The sequence below is a fragment of the Oryzias melastigma genome, linkage group LG17 (genome assembly GCF_002922805.2).
Source record: "Oryzias melastigma strain HK-1 linkage group LG17, ASM292280v2, whole genome shotgun sequence".
Lineage (NCBI taxonomy): Eukaryota > Metazoa > Chordata > Actinopteri > Beloniformes > Adrianichthyidae > Oryzias > Oryzias melastigma.
In genome coordinates, this window is record NC_050528.1 from 4,590,528 (window position 1) to 4,608,043 (window position 17,516).

General features: G+C 34.5%; 1 protein-coding gene and 1 long non-coding RNA gene across 4 annotated transcripts in view; one reads left to right on the forward strand and one right to left on the reverse strand.

Moving 5' to 3' along the window:
* The window catches only part of greb1l (GREB1 like retinoic acid receptor coactivator), a 62,445-nt gene extending 46,680 nt beyond the window's left edge, over nt 1–15,765 (reverse strand). For both annotated transcript variants that reach the window (XM_036216516.1, XM_036216510.1), the window contains exon 1: nt 15,452–15,765. The gene's annotated coding sequence lies outside the window, so the exon portion shown is untranslated. The remainder of the gene's footprint in view (nt 1–15,451) is intronic.
* On the forward strand, nt 11–11,946 carry LOC112147778. Of its 2 annotated transcripts, none has more exons than XR_002919532.1 (3): nt 11–72; nt 4,787–5,118; nt 11,536–11,946. It is a non-coding gene; the product is annotated as an uncharacterized LOC112147778 (long non-coding RNA). The 2 variants fall into 2 exon arrangements; XR_004949551.1 differs by lacking the exon at nt 11–72 and adding an exon at nt 1,902–2,353.
* Nucleotides 15,766–17,516: the final 1,751 nt, after the last annotated feature.

Here is a 17,516-nt window from a genome sequence, read left to right on the forward strand (position 1 = left end):
GTCAGAGGGCTAAAGTCCGAGTCAAGTCACAAGTTATGTATATCAAAGTCCGAGTCAAGTCACGAGTCAGAGGTAGGAAAGTCCAAGTGGAGTCTAAAGTCGTCAAATTCATGACTCGAGTCTGACTCGAGTCCAAGTCATGTGACTCGAGTCCCCACCTCTGGTGTCTACTAAGCAATATCTTCTTGCATGTTCATGCTTCTTTGATGATAGCTTTGTCATGTTTCAGCTTTATGCCTAAAACTTTGCTATTATTGTTGGAGAAAAGTCCTTAGCAACAGTTGCTAGTGTTGTTAGCTCCTGTTGTTTCACAGGACACGCAGAAGATATTGCTAAGTAGTACATAGACATGAAGAAATGTTCGATTAACTTGTTCAGTAGACATAGATAATGGACCATAGATACAGACAGGGGACCCAAAAACATATTTTTGGCACAAACGGCCCAGTCTCAGTCAGAATGTGCCTTGAGAACCCTGGTTTAATGGGTCCATTTACCAATGGAAACGCTCAAAATACCGGATTGAACCGGACCGTACCGGACTGCTCTGTGGAAACGAGGCTGTAGATTTCTATGAAGAATTAATTATTATTAAATTAGCAGCTAATACTCAGTCATTCTATTGGTCAGAACAAACATTCTTGCTCCGATTCCATTTTTGAACATTTTCTTGAGAATCCTATTTTTTCTGTAGTTTAAGTTATTCAAGTTACAAACTGACCAATCAGAGCCTGCTTTCAAGTGGTCGGGATGTGCACTTCTAACACTCGTCAAGAGTGGTTGCCATAGAAACGAGGACTCACACCCACTTGGACCAATCACCGATTTATGAATCCAACATGGAAGCAACCAAAGAAATGATTTGACTCCATTACATTGGAGCCGTATGAAGTAGGCTATTTTCTTTGGGTGATGTCACACTCACTCGCTCCAGTTCTCGTATACAGCCAATGGTTTCTGTTGTCGGTTCCTCGAATTAACTTTGATTTTAATAAAAAACCTCATTAGCTCAAACAAATAAGAGTTTGTTTTAGCATTCTACATCTAATCTCATGAGGCCACACTTATTCAATTACTGTGAATTAACTAAAACGTTGATTTAGTGGTGATATTTATACTCAAAAACAAACCATTTCTGAACGTTTTAGATTAAAAAAAACAACCAACGGAGTAATGAGCATTGAAGGAGAGGATCATCAGCGAGTCAAAACTGTAGAAACGAGAGCCACAACAATGAAACTCGACTTAACAGTCACTGACTTTCCCCAAGAGCACAAGATTACAGTGCGATCCAGGCTGCGACAGCACGCACTGTCCTCTTTAAAAGAAATCTCTGGCCGTGGGTACGGCTCTGCTAGAGTTGGCATCTGCGAGCGGCGGGGGGAACACAGAGGTACACCCTGTGAGAACGCTCTGTTCCATAGCAGAGCTGTGCAAGAGGGGATTCTCAGCTGGATGCCTTCCAGGTTTCAACAGCAAAAATGAGGATATATTACTATTAAGTGCTCTCTGTGGGGCTGCACGCACACTTTGCTCTTCATGCACTCGTACTGGTGTAATAGAGGCTGCAAAGTTGATCAGAAAAGGAGGAACCCAGCAGACAGGAGTCCACACTTCACGATGCAGCTGTGAAGTCATTTGAGTTTAAAGGGATTCGAGAAGTTCTTTCAACTCGACAAGCCGCGGCTCCTCCACAAACACGCGTATGCCCTTGCTCTACACGCTGACCTTTGACTTTGACTGCTCCTCCGCTGAAGATTTAGGTGCACAGCCAGATAAATTCCAATCATTGTTGCCGGGGAGTTATTCCCACTTTTATCTGCCGATGGGAGTGAAGAACAAACCGTCAAACCGCTGTGACGTGAATTTGGCATTCAGTGCTGTTATGAGAAACATCAGCTTTGCTTTAGCAGAATCTGTCATTCAGCTTTTAGAACACTTTTCTCTTTTACTGCCAGAATAAGGAACACAATGTCTCTGAGAAATGCAGAAAAAAAGCAAAAGAGCGAGCAACCACAAGTCCAGATTATCAGGCTGTCCCTGACGGTCAGGAATTTTGGGTTCTGTTCCTCCAAAATGTCTGCAGTGAAAAAAAACAACACATTTTTGAGTTCTAATCAAATTAACACACATAAATTCATTTCCAACTCTAGTCGTGAAGCTTTTATTGACCAAAGTCACATCTGCAGGATCTCAGTTACACATTATCCCACGAGAGCACTTTGCTCTCAGCCTGCAGGCTTTCCTGTGATTCCGAGAGTTTTAAACAGCAAAATTGGAGGCAGAGCCTACAGCTATCAGCCTCCTCCCTTGTGAAACCAGCATTGTTTCTGGAGGCAGACATTCTTCACCTGTAGGAATAAAATAAAACTTTCTTTTTAACTCGTAGTCGACACTTCAGGTCATACAACCGCTGAAGGATTTTTACATCAAGAAAATCTGGCGAGGTCAGTTAGACCAGGAGCGTTTTTCACACTTTCATTCGGTGTAGTTTACTTTCACTCTGCACTCTTTACGAAGAATAACCCTCAATTACAACAGCTGCAAGACAAATGATCCCAATTGATTGAAATAAACGTATTAATCAAGAATAAAATAATTAGTTATATCAAATCTATTTGTGATGTTATTTCAATAAAGATTCAGTAAATGTTGCTTTATTATTGACATTTTAATTGCTCCAAATCATAAGTAGGGATGAAACGAACTAATGTAACCCTAATGATAACCTAATCATGACCTTTTTACATTTTAGTACTTAATTTAGTCATTTTTAGTCCAGGTTCTTGATGTTTTAACCTGTTTTTCTCTGAATACGGAGGACATATATAAGGAAAAAATATCTTAAAATTCAATTTCTGAGTATTATTTTATACAAATCACTCTGAATTTGGAGCAGACGAAAAAAAGACCATTAAAAAAAGATCAAAAAGAGCAAAAGCTTTAGATGTCTCATTGATTTGGCTCAAATATGAAAAAAAATCATTTATTAATTATTAATCAAAGGTAAAACTGCAGTTTGAACGTCACAAATGTGTATTTAGCCAATAGACATTAGTCAGATTTCTTCAAACCGCTGATCAAATGTAGGATAGATGTTCTTCTGCTGCAAAAACCCACTCAGATCATCTTTTTGATTTATTTTCAAGTGGTTTTGAATTTATAATAATGTCATTTGAGGCCAAAAATGTAAAAAAACGAAGAAAAAAAAACTGTTGTTTTCTAGGACATAGTTTCTGCAGATTGGCAGAAGTACATTAGAAGTTCATCTCTGAGTTGTGGGCATACAGAGCGACCCCGCCCCCCTTCCCCTCCCCATTGCTGAAACCTCAGGGACCGAATACGATGTTTTTTCATCTGCTACTGATTCACAAAAATGTGACTAAAGTCAAATTCAGAAAAACAATTCTTGAGCTAATTTTCCTTCATATATGTCCTTAATCATCAGAAAAATGTCACAAGAACATGTTAAAAACATCGCTTTAAATGGAGGGGGTCTTTAAAGTCCCACTCCAACCATTTTTTTCTATTGTAAAATCGTTCCAAGAGATCTTTTAATTGTGATTGTGCTGTTTTTTTTTTTTACCAAAAATCAATAAGATTTAGTTGTTTTTTAAGACATATTTTGTGCACAGCAGCAGCTCATTCTAAATACAATTCTGGTTTGTGGGCGGGGCTGTTGACACAGAGCAAGCCGCCCCCTTCCCCGTCGCTGAGAGTTCTGTTTGCGATCACGTACGACCTTATAGCCTCAAGCTAACATTAGCGGCGCAAAAATAACGCAAATATTGATCATAGCTGTTGTTTTTGCAACAAATCCCCTAAATCTAAAATCCACACTCCACCTTTTTTTTAATTATAAACGTGACTTTTTTTTTTTAATCTCTGGAACCCGTTAAAAATAAATTGTGTGATACATTTTGAACATATCATTACTAGTTTTAGCTTTGATAATAAAAAAACAGAAAATATTGTCAATTTACCAACTTTTATTAACACAAATGCAGAATTTCAAAAAACTTATTTTTTTTGGTTTTATAACTGAACTTCATCAATTTTATAGAACCAACAAAAGGATCCATTCAGTTGACCTTCGTGCTTTTCTACTCGATGACTAATTTATTTTCTCTTGTTTAGTTTTTCTAATTATTATATTGCCTATCTTTTTTATTTATTTTTTACTCATATATATATTCTGTGTTAGAATATTATTATAATCATTGCTTTGTTTTAGATGAATTATCTAAATGTTCTGTAAATTTGTTTGTATTTAATAAAGTTTTTTTTTTTTTGAAAAAAACAGGAGCAATATTGGATCGTACAGTTTTGAACCAGAATTGTAATCTGTTGAACGCTCATTATGACTCAAGAATTTTCTAGCATCTGGTTTTCTAATCCAACAAATAAAGAAATACCCAGAAATGCTATTTTTATTGTAAATTATGTTTTATAGGTCCTCCACTATGAGAAAAACGCAACAAGAACATGTTAAAAAGTCACAAAAAAAGATGATTTTCATTGGAGTGGGTCTTCAATGAGAGTCGATCTCAGTCTTGTGAGTAATATAGAAATGTTAAGGGTCACAATACCAAACGTTATAGAAAAGTACTTAACGCTTGTTTAAAACTTACGCTCCAGAAATGAATGGAAAGAAAGACTTCTCTTTGGGTAAATGGGCCTCATTTAAGGTTTCTGCATCAGTTCCCACAAATACTTTACCTTTGCATTGAGTCATCTAATGCATCTAATGCAAGTGGATGAAAAGAAATACCTTTCATTGTTACAGAGATGGATGGCCTGAAGTTTGGCGACGCGAGTGATCCAGTGGTGACAGATAAGAACCTGCCCTGCACGTCAGAATCCCAGATAACAGAACAACAGGAAGTGTCATCTGCTGGGGTCGTGTTCCACTCATGCATAAGTGCACAAACACACACAAACACACACAAGTCTCAAACCTCCCCTGCAACAAAGAGCAGGATGTTCAGGCTTTTTCGCCTGTACTCCTTCCTAACCTTCCCGGACGTTTTTATTCATCTCATTCCAGTTTTCTGAGGTTTGAAGAAACAAAAAGCTTTTTCCACCATCGCCACTTTGAGGAAGACCATCAACACAGAGGTGTGAGGAAATGTTCAACCATCACAAAAAAATGTGTGTTTAGTATGGAGTCAGAACAAAATCAAAGTGTTGAATACCTGAATTAAGGATGTAAATACTGAAATACTTTCTATTCGATGTTTAGACAACAAGTTTGTCACAGAATTGTACCTAAAGACTGACCAAAAATAAGTAAACTCAAGTCTGTTTTAAGTATATTTAAATATATATATATATATTGACAATAATAAATAATTACTTTTTAGGTACTTATTAGATATAAACTTTACAAGTTCTTTAGTTAATGTTAAGTATACTTGGATGATACAAGTCTACATATATTTAGTACAAATTTGTCACTGTCCTTAAACTTTTTTGTACTTTTTTTGTATTATTGGGATATTTCCAGTATTTCAAAAAAATAATTTAATTTAATTTAATTTAGAAAGTTTAATTTACCTATATTTTAATTTGTTTCATTTTTTATATTTTTTATATATTTTTTATATGAAAAATATTTTTAATAAAAATACAAGAAAATAAAAAATAATTTAAAAAATAAATTAATAAGGTGACAGTGTGCTCACACACAAGTGATAAATATAAATATAAATGCACTTATCAGTAGAAGTGTATTAATTGAAACTAAAAGCAAACCATAAAAGCAACATTACACATATTGCAAAACTTACTTTCATAAACTTGAAGTTTATTGCCAGTAAACTTTAAGTTTAGTCCCAAGAAGTATTCATGTGAGTAAAATGCCAATGTACTTTTTAAGTGTAACCCTTCTACTTTAAAACATATACTTGAAGTATGCCTATTTGTGGTTAAGGAAGGGCTGACAAAAAATAAATAAATGTGGACGAGTATTTCAGAAATAGTTTAAAATAAAGCTAAATTTGATGCTTTTTTTCTACTTCCTGCTCCCAAAATTGAGACATACAGTAACAGCTGAAAATGGAGGTCTTTGAGGAGGAAGGCCCTCCCCCACCAAAGGGATCAATGCACGTAAATGGAAGAGGTCACAGACCTTTGACATCTTCTTTCACACGGGGGAAGGGCGAAGGCCTTTGTCAGATTGGTTTTAATGATCCAATTGTCCGGCGTGTCATAAAACATCATACAGTACTTACAGTTTGGTTCACAGTGAAGTCCATGATGCCCCGCCCACACACGTGCACTTCAAGGTCCATTTGCTGATCCTGACAGCGTATTTCTGGAGCTCGTAGCAACGCATTAATAACGCTAAAGCTTCAGCTCGTCTCCTGTTCTGATCCTCTATGGACTCGCTCATATGAAATAGTCTTTTTAGGAAAATTAAACTTGTTTCTGAGAATCATTTAAATGCCGTTTGAAAAAAGTAGTCGTTTTTTTTTGCTATAAACTACAATCGTCAATTGCTCCGCCCCTTTCTGATGCAACGGCTTCTAGACGACTAGATCCATGTACGTCTTCGTTTTCCTCGTCCAAGCTAGCATCCAAACTGGTTAGCTCCACTTTAGCTACCCATTTTGTTTAGGGCTACTACAAACGATTATTTTAATATTTTTAATAATATTTAATTATTTAATAATATTTTTGTGATTAGTCGACTAATCGGGTTATAAGTAGAAACCAGAAACCAGAAACGATTCGATTCACAAGAGCCTGAATCGATTTGATTACACTTTTTTCCCGATTCTTTCAATTTTTTAATTTAATTCAATTTTAAGTTTACAAATTTATACACATTTGTTTAGAAATACATTAAAAATCTATTATTTAATTTGAATATATTTATATTAATCTTATCCAGATCACATATTATAAAATGTATTAGCAAAATAATGAGATTGTTAATATCATCCAGTGTTACATGGATTCTCTAAAGGAGAAGTTCTAACAAAAATGTTCAGATCATTAACATTGTAAACATTGTTCTGCTTCTCCTGGAGGACGTTTCAGTTTGGCCACTAGGTGGTGATCGCGCTATAGAGGTACACTTGATTCAAGAAGAAGACAGCTGAGGGGAAAAACCCCCGAAGTTTTAGACCATAAATAGTTACTTTAAAAATATTTCCTTAAAAGAGTTTAGAAAATTAATGTCTGTAAGTAAATAAAGATGTTCATTTAATCAACAATGTATTTTCTTGGTCAACCGAGCGTTAGCATTAGCCGACCTATGGGAAGTTCTATTGAATGTTAGCATCAAGCTAGCTGACTTTAGCTTTATGTGCTAAATGATATATATCTTTTGTGAATCGATTATTGATCTATTAAGCTTAAACCGATTCAAACCGATTAATCGATTTTTCTCAACCTAGCCCTAGTTATAAGCATCACTAGCTTTAAAATAACTAAAAATAAAGACGATTAAGATGATAGTTTATTAAACTTTTAATGAATCATGCATCTTCTGTCCTTCATTAGTTTCTGGTATTAAAACAAGATGAAAATGTTGTTAAAAAATTACCTTTAAACAAACTTTTTTCGCAGAAAAAAGCAATGCACTGTGGTCCATATTCGCTAATATAGTGAGCATCAATGCACGCTAGTTTTTCGCAAAGACTTTTGGGAAATTTTTAGGACACTCAATTTTGTAATTGTAGATTCGGAGAGCACGACAAAATGGTGAACACACTATAGTGAGTATTAAAGGAATTCGGACACATCCAGAGTCTAAAAGTTCGGATGTTGCTAACCCCTGATGATGTCATCAATAGTCGCCGGTCATCTACGCTAGCGCGTAGCTGCTAGCCGTCGGAAAATACACAATAACGTTGGCTAAATAACTTTAAAAAGCTGTGCTAAAACAAAAAGTAATCACTTAAATTTAAATATAAAATGTGTTTCTCCTCCGTGGTGCAGCGTGACAAACAACACGCAGTTATAAGTAAAAAAAGAATAAAAAAAATTTAAGAAAGTAGTGAAGTAATGGCTCAGATTTTGGCTAAAAACGTCATAATCATAATTAAAAGACCACTTAAAACACTTTGAAAACAGATCAAAAGATGGCTGAACTTTAACCTCTCTTGTGGCGTCCTCGACGCTGTCGGCACCCCGACTCCTCTGCAGACTTTATCTCTGCGTCGGCCTCCTTCTCCCTGACACTTCTGCACTCGGGTTTTAGCGGAGACTGAAGATGGCTCCTCATGTTTCCATGGGAATAATGTCACAACACAGGAAGAGCATTCACTTCATATACGTGAATGATTACAGGTACACATAAAGTAAACTATTCAGACAACTGCTCCAAAGTAACTCTGACAGATTTACGGTCAGCGAGCCTCTAATTCATTTCTGCCGAGGCGTTTCCAGAGAACACAGTGTTCCTGGCACGTTTGACTCGATATCAAAATCATTTACAAGCGTCCATGTGGAAGCCATTCACTCTGCACATCAGGGCCGAGACGCTCTTTTCACTCCCAGAATTGGGTTTTTAAACCACCTTTAAACTGTTTTTCTCCCCACTTACAATGACTTTACTGAGATAATTAGTTAATTATGTCAATTTCTGTTTGGATCAACAGTTTCTGCTTCGTATTAAAAAAAGGAAAACAAAATCCAGAAAAAAGTTTTTTTTAATCAGTAAAATTACAAAAAAAAAAGCTTCAGCATTTTAAGTTAGCTTAATTCCGACTTTAATTTAGAGTTAACAGCAAAACTCACCTTGACCTAAATGCTGTTTTGTTAATATTTAATTTCCACCACAAAAAATCAATAAAGTCAATCAAAAATCAACACACTGGTGAAGAATTCAAAGTAAAGACAAACAAACCATGTGCAAACACTTTTTTAAACACATGGGTCAAACTTTATAATAAAGAAATCAATTGAATAAGTCAATCCCAACTGGATGTACTGATAAAACTTGGGTTTTATTTATATTACAGGTAGCATTTATTGTTTTATAGTTATATTTGTCTCATCTGGATTATGACTCTGTAAAAAAATTCTATTTGAATCAATGAAGTGTCCTTTCTCACTGTCTAGGTTTAACGAAATCCATTTACTTCACTATTCTGGTTTAAAAATAGAAAGACAATTTGGGTTTTTTTTAGGGGTAAAGCATGGAATAATTGCAGAAACTGGCACTTCTTGCAATAATATATTTATTTTAATGTCTCTTTTGTAATGTTTTTTTGTGTTTTTATAGAGGTATGTTTACAAGGTGAATTCCCCTTTGTAGAAACAAAGTATTACTATACTTTATTCTATTCTATTAATTTATTTGGTACACTGGTATAAAATTTACAATACACTCTGATTAATTTTTGTTTTTAATATTTATAATTATGGTCGTCTTATTCCAAAAAAAGGAATGGGTATCTTATTTTGAAAGAATGTATATTAAAAAATAAAATAAAATATTGCCATTTTGGTGTCGAAAGGTAGCACAGAGTGCTTAAATGTTGGATTTTGTTTATTGTAGAATATTTTATATCGTCTTTACACAATATGCTTTGATAGACAGTAAAAATTGAGCAAGACATTTTCTTTACAATTTGGTATAAACTTTAATTTTTGGGTTTGCTTTGCTTCAGTTGGATTTATAATCTGTGGATTGCAAAACAACTACAAAAACCCCAAAAAGTTTTATAGTGTGAATGCGTAAAAGCACTGACACTATAGTGATTCTCTTGCTCCTTTCCGTATGTTTTTGGCACGTAGAAACTCAATCACACTCTCAGCGATTTCAATAATCTTGGTATCAAAGCTCATTCAGGACATTATTGCTTGTACTTTTTATATTCATAAACATTATAGTTTTTGAAATATTGAGCAAAATATTCCCCATAGGAAATGATTGAGAAATTTATCTAATTCTTAAAAAAGTTTGTGCACTTTGGAACCATTGCTAATTTGGTAATGAGCTGTTATATTAGCATTATGCTAGCTCATTTTGATCATTTGGGATCTACTGAGGTTTTTTATGCTAATTTTATCTAATATTTTAGCAATATGCTGGTATTTTTTTGGATAATTTGTTATCTACTTGGATTGTTAGGCTACTTTTTGGTTTAGCTAGGAACATGCTAACGCTTTTGGCTAATTTGTCATCTATAAGCTTGTTAGGCTACTTTTGAGTTTAGCTAAGAACAAGCTAACGTTTTTGGCTAATTTGTTATCCACTAAGGTTTACTAGCCTACTTGTGAGTTTAGCTTATATTTTAGCAACAGGCAAACGTTTTTGACCAATTTTACTGAAGATTTTTGGAGTTGAGCTAGTATTTTAGCAATGTGCTAGTTTTTTTTTCTGCAATGTGCTAGCTTTTTAAGCTAATTTGGCATCAACTAAACGTTTTTTTGGGGCTAATTTAGAGTTTACCTCATATTTAAGCAACAAACTACACATTTTTGATAAATTGGCATGTACTGAGGATTTTTAAGGGAACTTATTAACACATTTTTAGAAATGTAGGCCAACTTCAGTGCTCTTTCGTTTCCAGTCTTTTAGCAAAGGTTGCAATTTGCAATTAGCTTTAGCATTTTCAGCAAATCCCTTCAGCAATTTGAGTAAATTGCTATAGCATTGTCAGCATCAAGATTTGGTGCATTCACACTAGCATTTTCACAATTAATGCAACTTTTCTAGTTATATTGGATTTTATTCTATTCCTTCATTTGGTACACTGGCATAACTACACTTGGATTCATTTGGATTTAAAAAATTCTCATTAGTCTAAAAATTATGAACAACTTATTCCAACTAAACATCTTATTTTGAAAGAATGTATATTAAACAAAGTTAAAATATTTATATTTTGGTGTCTAAACTGCTGCACACTGTCTTAAAATATTGAATTCAGTACATTCTAGGATATGTATCATCTTTGACCTATATGTTTTGATAGTAAGAATTCAACAGTACACTTTCTTCACGATTCAATTTGATACATGATGTATGGATTACGAAACAATGACAAAAAAGGCCAAAATTCAGAAATAATAATTTTAGAATTTTCTAAATAGCAAGTAACAATTAAGAAAAAATATTTAACTTGGCTTGTACTAAGTCTTAAAGCTGTAAATGATCAATCCTTCTAAAATCTAGAACCATCTGCACTTTCCTACTTTTTGGTTCATACGGGTTTATATTGAGAATTGTGTCAACCCTAACAAACAAACATGAAACTTTATTTGTCATTGTCACTGGAACAACCAAGTTTTAAAAAGAGTTCTTTTGGTCAAATAATTCATTAAAAGAAGAACTTAAAGAGAAAAATCTAAAAAATAAAAAGTGCATCATCCAGTTATTGAAAATAACTTAATTTGCAGCTAAATAACAAAAATATAATTAACATACAATTCATAAAACCAATATTTTAGGAGATATAATAAATAAAATGTGTTGTTACAGCTCAGATACAGATTAATATGTTAAAATAAAGGTTCAAAATGTATAAAACATTGTATAATGTTTGCAAATGTTCATTATTTTCTTCTTCTGCTCAGATCACAGACTCACGTCAACAACAACAAAGTGTCACAAAGCCTCAGAAAAGACGCTCGCTTCCTGCATCAGCAGTTCAATGAATGACCCTCTTTCAAGACCACCTGTTTTCTCGGTTCTGTCACACTGCGATAGCAAAAGTGCCGAAACAAAAGCGCTGATCTCCCTTCTCGGGGTTTTGACCTCTGTGTCATCTGCAGGCGGCCTCAGAAAGGCCACAACCACGGAGGTGGCTCCCAAAGTATCGGCAGGAGCATCTGTCTGCTGGCCTGAATGGTCCCTGTTGTGTTTTTTTGTGATCCAGATGTCATGAATCATCTGCGTGGGTGTTTTCTTTACAGATCAATATCTAAAAATGATTTGTATTGGAGTTGCTTGAAGACCCATAATAAACTGGATCCTGTGTCACTGAATGGATTGGTAATCAATTGGTGTGTTATGACAACACGCTAAGATGCAAATCATTTGGATTTCTGTTTCTCTGAATGTTTTTCTTTTCTTTTTATTTGGAAAAAAAAATTGACTCAGTAACAGAGCCAGCTCCCTGAGAAAACATGACACATTAGCAGCAAAAGCAAAGCCCTGATGTGTTTTAAATTGTGCTGAGAGAATAATGAGGAAAAATAAATCAATCTGTTACCCTGGTGACAAGTGCCTCATGCACAAATAGATGCGAAATAGTTATCTGTGGACCAGCTTTTTGGGGGATAGAAATGTCATGTTGCATTTCCTGAAAGCCTCTCAGCTTCACAGCAGGTTTTTTATACAATAAAACAACAAGGAATGAGACATTACGACCAAAAAAAACCTTAAAGTATGATCATGAGCTGAATAACCTGTAAGCCTGCTTTATAAAAATAAAAATAAATGACCAAATTGACCAAATTTTGGATATTAAAGGTAATAATCCACCCACTGTGATTAGAATTGTGTTTTTTGGGGCTTTTTTTAATGATGGAAGACAGAAATAAAGAAAAGTATGCTTAAAATTGCATTTCGGAGTATTTCTTTATTCAAATCATTGTAAATCCGGAGCAGATGAAATAAAAGATGTTTGAAAAAGTTTGTAGCATTTGCGTAAAGGGCTGACACAGGAAGTTATAGCACATGTGTCAAAGTCAAGGCCCGGGGGCCGGATCCGGCCCTCCAGATCATTTTATTTTGTCGTTATGACCCGATGTTATCTTGTGCTCATTTCTAACTTGTATAATTTTGAAATATATTTTTATGAAGAGTACAATATTGAAAGTTGTTTAAGGTTTAAGTGGATTTATTCTAAAATAATATTCTTGCTTGTTTTTATTCATAGTTATGTCAAAAATTAGTAGGAGCAGCAGTATTAATCATTTCTTTCAAAAAACATCAATTGAATAATTCAAATGTTTTAGTATGAATTTAATAAGTAATATCGAATTTAAATTTTAAAGATATTTATTTTATGTATATCTAACTTGCTGTTAATGGAATAATCCATTCCTAAACTGAGACGGGGGTGGACAAAACACATCATTTCAGTAAATTTCTATGACAGAGTTAAATAAAAATGGGTGTGGAAATTATTTTAGACATTTTTTTAAAGAGTTCAGTTCAAGATCTCCTACCTTTACCTAATTGGCTAGACTGCTCCAATATTACTCGCCATTTTTGCTGCACTGGTTATGAACATTGGGAGTTAGCTAGCGGGAAAGCATGTAAACAGATGGATGATGGGAAGTGGGGCAGGATACTGCACAATAGGGCTGCCATGATTAGTCGACTAATGGACGACTATTTGACTATTAAAATAGTCAGCAACTAATTTAATAGTCAATTAGTCGTTACTTAATATTATATGGAGTCAGAGGGTAGTAACGTTGAAAGTTATCATCGTACTATGCTAGCTTTTTGGCATTTAATAACGTTTTTAGGCTATTTTGGAGTTTAGCTAATATTTCAGCTGCAGGTTAGCTATTTTGGCTAATTCATGATTTTCTTGGCTTTTAGGCTAATTTTGACTTTTGATAATATTTCAGCTACATGCTAGCTTTTTTGGCCAATTTAGGCTTTTTTCCTAGTTTTTTAGGCTAATTTGGAGTTGAGCTAATATTTGAGCTACATGCTAGCTCTTTTTGCTAATTTAGGATTTTTTCTGTTTTTAGGCTAATTTGGAGTTAGCTAATATTTTAACTGCAGGTTAACTATTTTGGCAAGTTTTTGCTTTTTTGTTTTAAAGGGTAATTTGGAGTCTAGCTAATATTTCAGCTACATGCTAGCTGTTTTGGCGAATTTAGTTTTTTTGTTGTTGTTTTTTAGGCTAATTTGGAGTTTTGCCAATATTTCACCTACATGCTAACTTTTTTGGCTAGTTTAGGCTAGCTTAGGTTTGTTTTGCTTTTTAGGCTAATTTGGCATTTAACTAATATTTTAGTTGCCAATTTCAGTAATCAACTTCATCGTTTTTAGCTATCAATTTCAGCATTTTCAGCTATCAGCACTAGAATCTTCGCCAGCCAAATTCAGCTTACAGCATTTACACTAGCATTATTGAAGTTAATGCTATATATCTAGTTTTTAGTTAGTTTAATGATGGTAAAGATTTGTGCTTTACATCCACTTTGCCCATGACCCAATTAGTCGACTATTTGAAAAAATAAGCGGGGATTAGTCAAATATTAAAATAATCGTTTAGGGCAGCCATCAAAAGTCCTGCAAAAAATTCAGAGGCAACTCTATAATTAACAACTAACTTTGCACTAATTATGTCCTAGAAAACAAGTGTGTTTGTTTTTTTGGCAAAAAAACGGCTAAAAAACGATTAAAAATAGATCAGAAAATGATCAGAGTCGGACTTTAAAAGGTTTAATTAGTAATTTAAACACATAAAGCAATTTATTTGTCCTTCCAAGAAGACAAACAACATTTTTTCCCATTGTTGTTAAAAAATGAAAATAAACCTAGAACAAGAGGCCTGCAGCAAACCTGACCAGCCCGAGAAGTCCACAAAGCAATGCAGAAGAGAGACTTCAAGGCTACACAGAAACCTGTTCGGGCGCAGGACTGATGTCACTTATCTCCTCCCAGATTAAGTCCCAATTGTTAGTCGGGAACAAAGGCAGCCACTGAGGAAACCAGCCCCCCAAGGGCCAGATGGTCAGCGTTGGGAGCCCCGCTGACCCATCCGGCCCTGCCCTCTGCATGCGAGAAGGCTGCGCGTGCTCACAGAGAGTCAGGCCACCCAGATCATTCTCCACGGCTTTATCTGATTTATACCACAGTGTGCACACAACAGCCTCCTGTGACTCTGTGACTCTGGGGGCTCATCCAAACACAGTTTGACTTAAGTCAGCCAAGGTTACAAAGCATCTGTAAATGACAGTGTGGTGAGTTTGATGATCAGACATGGACATCACCATCAAACCACCAAATTCAGAGCTCCATCGCTGTCATCCGAGAGGATTTTATCTGATCTGCTGGAGCCTGTTTCCACAACAAGCCTCAGGCAACAACAGACAAGCTTTTAAAATAATGGTCTGGCTCCAAACATACTTGACTTTATTAACAGTGATTGATAACATGAAGACTTATTTGGTGCAACATTTAAAAAAAGTCAATTAAGCTCCAGTAGCTGAAAGACTTACCAAATTATTTGGAGAAATGATGAAAGATGACAGATTTTTTTTCCTAAAAAAGGGGGATTTACGCAGGAATTCACTGTTTTTTGCCCTTTAAATTCTATTTTTAAAAATAGATTTCATAATCCGTTCAAATTCATGAGGAATTTTGCAGAAACAAACTTAAAGCATCTGTTGTTGACAGGCTGCGGGGAGACCACCGCCACGCACGCCGGCGCGTTGACGCCACGCAGCCGTTCAATGTCACTTTCAAAACTGTCCGCTGCGAGGAAAACAACAAACAGACACCAGATCGGTGCGTTTCTACCTTATGGAGCGCGCTGCGTGCTCATGTCCACGGGAGACCTGCCTCTGCCGCTGCTGCTGCTGCCGCTGCCGGCGGAGATGCGTCGCGCTCTCCGGCGCCACCGTCGATGCGTCTTTTGGCACAGCTGATCTGCGCACGGCCGCGAGCCGCCGACTGACGTCAGAACCGCACAGTTTGGCTCCTTTCAGCGGAAGTTCAGTCCACTTTGGTGCTTAAAGACACAAAGGACAAATGCAAGATGTGGGAAAAACAAACGAACTGCAGTTAAATGCCCTCCTCCTCTTCACCCACGTATTAGCCGGACAGGATAAAACAAACAAAAAAATAAAATAAAATAAACATTATTCATATGTATTTTTGTTTGTATTATCACACAGAACATAAATCAGTATTTTGGTTATAAACTTTTTAAATCACAAAAATAAAGATTTACGGCTGTTTTTAAATTCTGCAAAATAAACACGTTCTCTGCATTATTGGTAGAACACCGCCCTCTGGTGGTCAACACTAGATTACATGATTTGCTGCAGCGTCAAAGTTTATTAACAGGAAAATACAATGAATACTGGCATAGTAATGTGTAAATATGATATAACCTTTCATAAAAAATATTATTACAATTATTGGGATGGTAATATAAATATTATATATATATGAAAAAATATTTATTAATCAAGGACTGAAAGTATCTGATTTATTTATCAAAAAAATGTGGAAATTAAAAAAAAAACCCTAAACATTTCAAACTTTTTTGCTTTAAAAAATGAGTGAAAATAGAATAAAATTGAACTATGGCATTTTAAAACGTTTATAACCATGGCAGATGTTCCTTTTTTATGCAATTAGTTGATATTTTAAAGCAATTACTGGTAGATACTAACAGTATTTTAATATTTGTTACTCTTTATTTAAGACATAACACAGTTTCCTTTTTTGAAAAAGAAATTCCTTTGTTGTGTTAAATATTTGCCTTCTATGCAGCCTCATAAAAGTCTTTTTAAATTTTAAAATTCTTCCATGTCACTGATCCTCAAGGTGTTTGTTGTCAAGGCTGTGTCTTATAAAAGAACATTTTCACAAAAATTATTCTGTGACAACTTTTAATTTTGAACATATATGTATTCCAAATAATACCTTTGCTATAACTAACAGTAGTGCTAATTAGTAACTAAGTAGTAACTAAGTAGTGTTCTACTCTGACCATCTTTTAATCTTTTAATGCAGTTATTTGCTGGTTCTAATATTATTCCATTATTGTGTATCCTTAAAATAAATGTTCAAAATTCAAACAAACAAGCTCATAAATAAATAAATAAAAGGAATAAAATATACATTTTTTGATCCAACAAAAGAAATATTACTTTTTTACCATAATTCTATTAAAAATAAGCAGATAAATAATTATTAACATTAAAATAAACTCAGAACTTAGGAGTAACTACAGCAACAACCACATTAATAATAATAATGTTGTCTGCAATATGGAACTGACTTTTAATAACACATCTAATCATGTTGTGAAAAAAGTACGTTTTCAGGATAAAGGTATTTAAATAGGCCTATTTACATTTTTTAGTGTATTTTTTGCTTCTTTAGCTAAGCTAAAAGTAAACTAAAATCAAATAATTAATTTTACTCCTGATCATTTCAAAGTAACCTATTTTTTATGTCTTCCTGTCTTTTTAAATGAAGCGTATGAAGCGGATCCGGCCCTCCAGGTAATTGTATTCCGCCCTCCAGACCTTTTATTTTATTGTTATTAATGGCCTGATGTTTTCTTGCGCTTCTTTCTAACTTGTATAAATTTAAAAAAATGTTTTTTTATGGAGAGTAAAATATTGAAAGTCATTTAAGGTTTAAGTTGATTTATTCTGTAATAATATTCCTGCCTTTTGATTATTTATAATTATTTAAAAAACTCAGGCTTTTAAAAATGGGCATTCTGCTAGCTTTTTGGACTATTTTGGCATTTACTTAGATTTTTTAAGCTATTTCAGCTACATGCTAGATGTTTTTGGCTAAATTAGGCTTTTTTAAAAATAAGTTTTTTAGGTTGTTTTGGAGC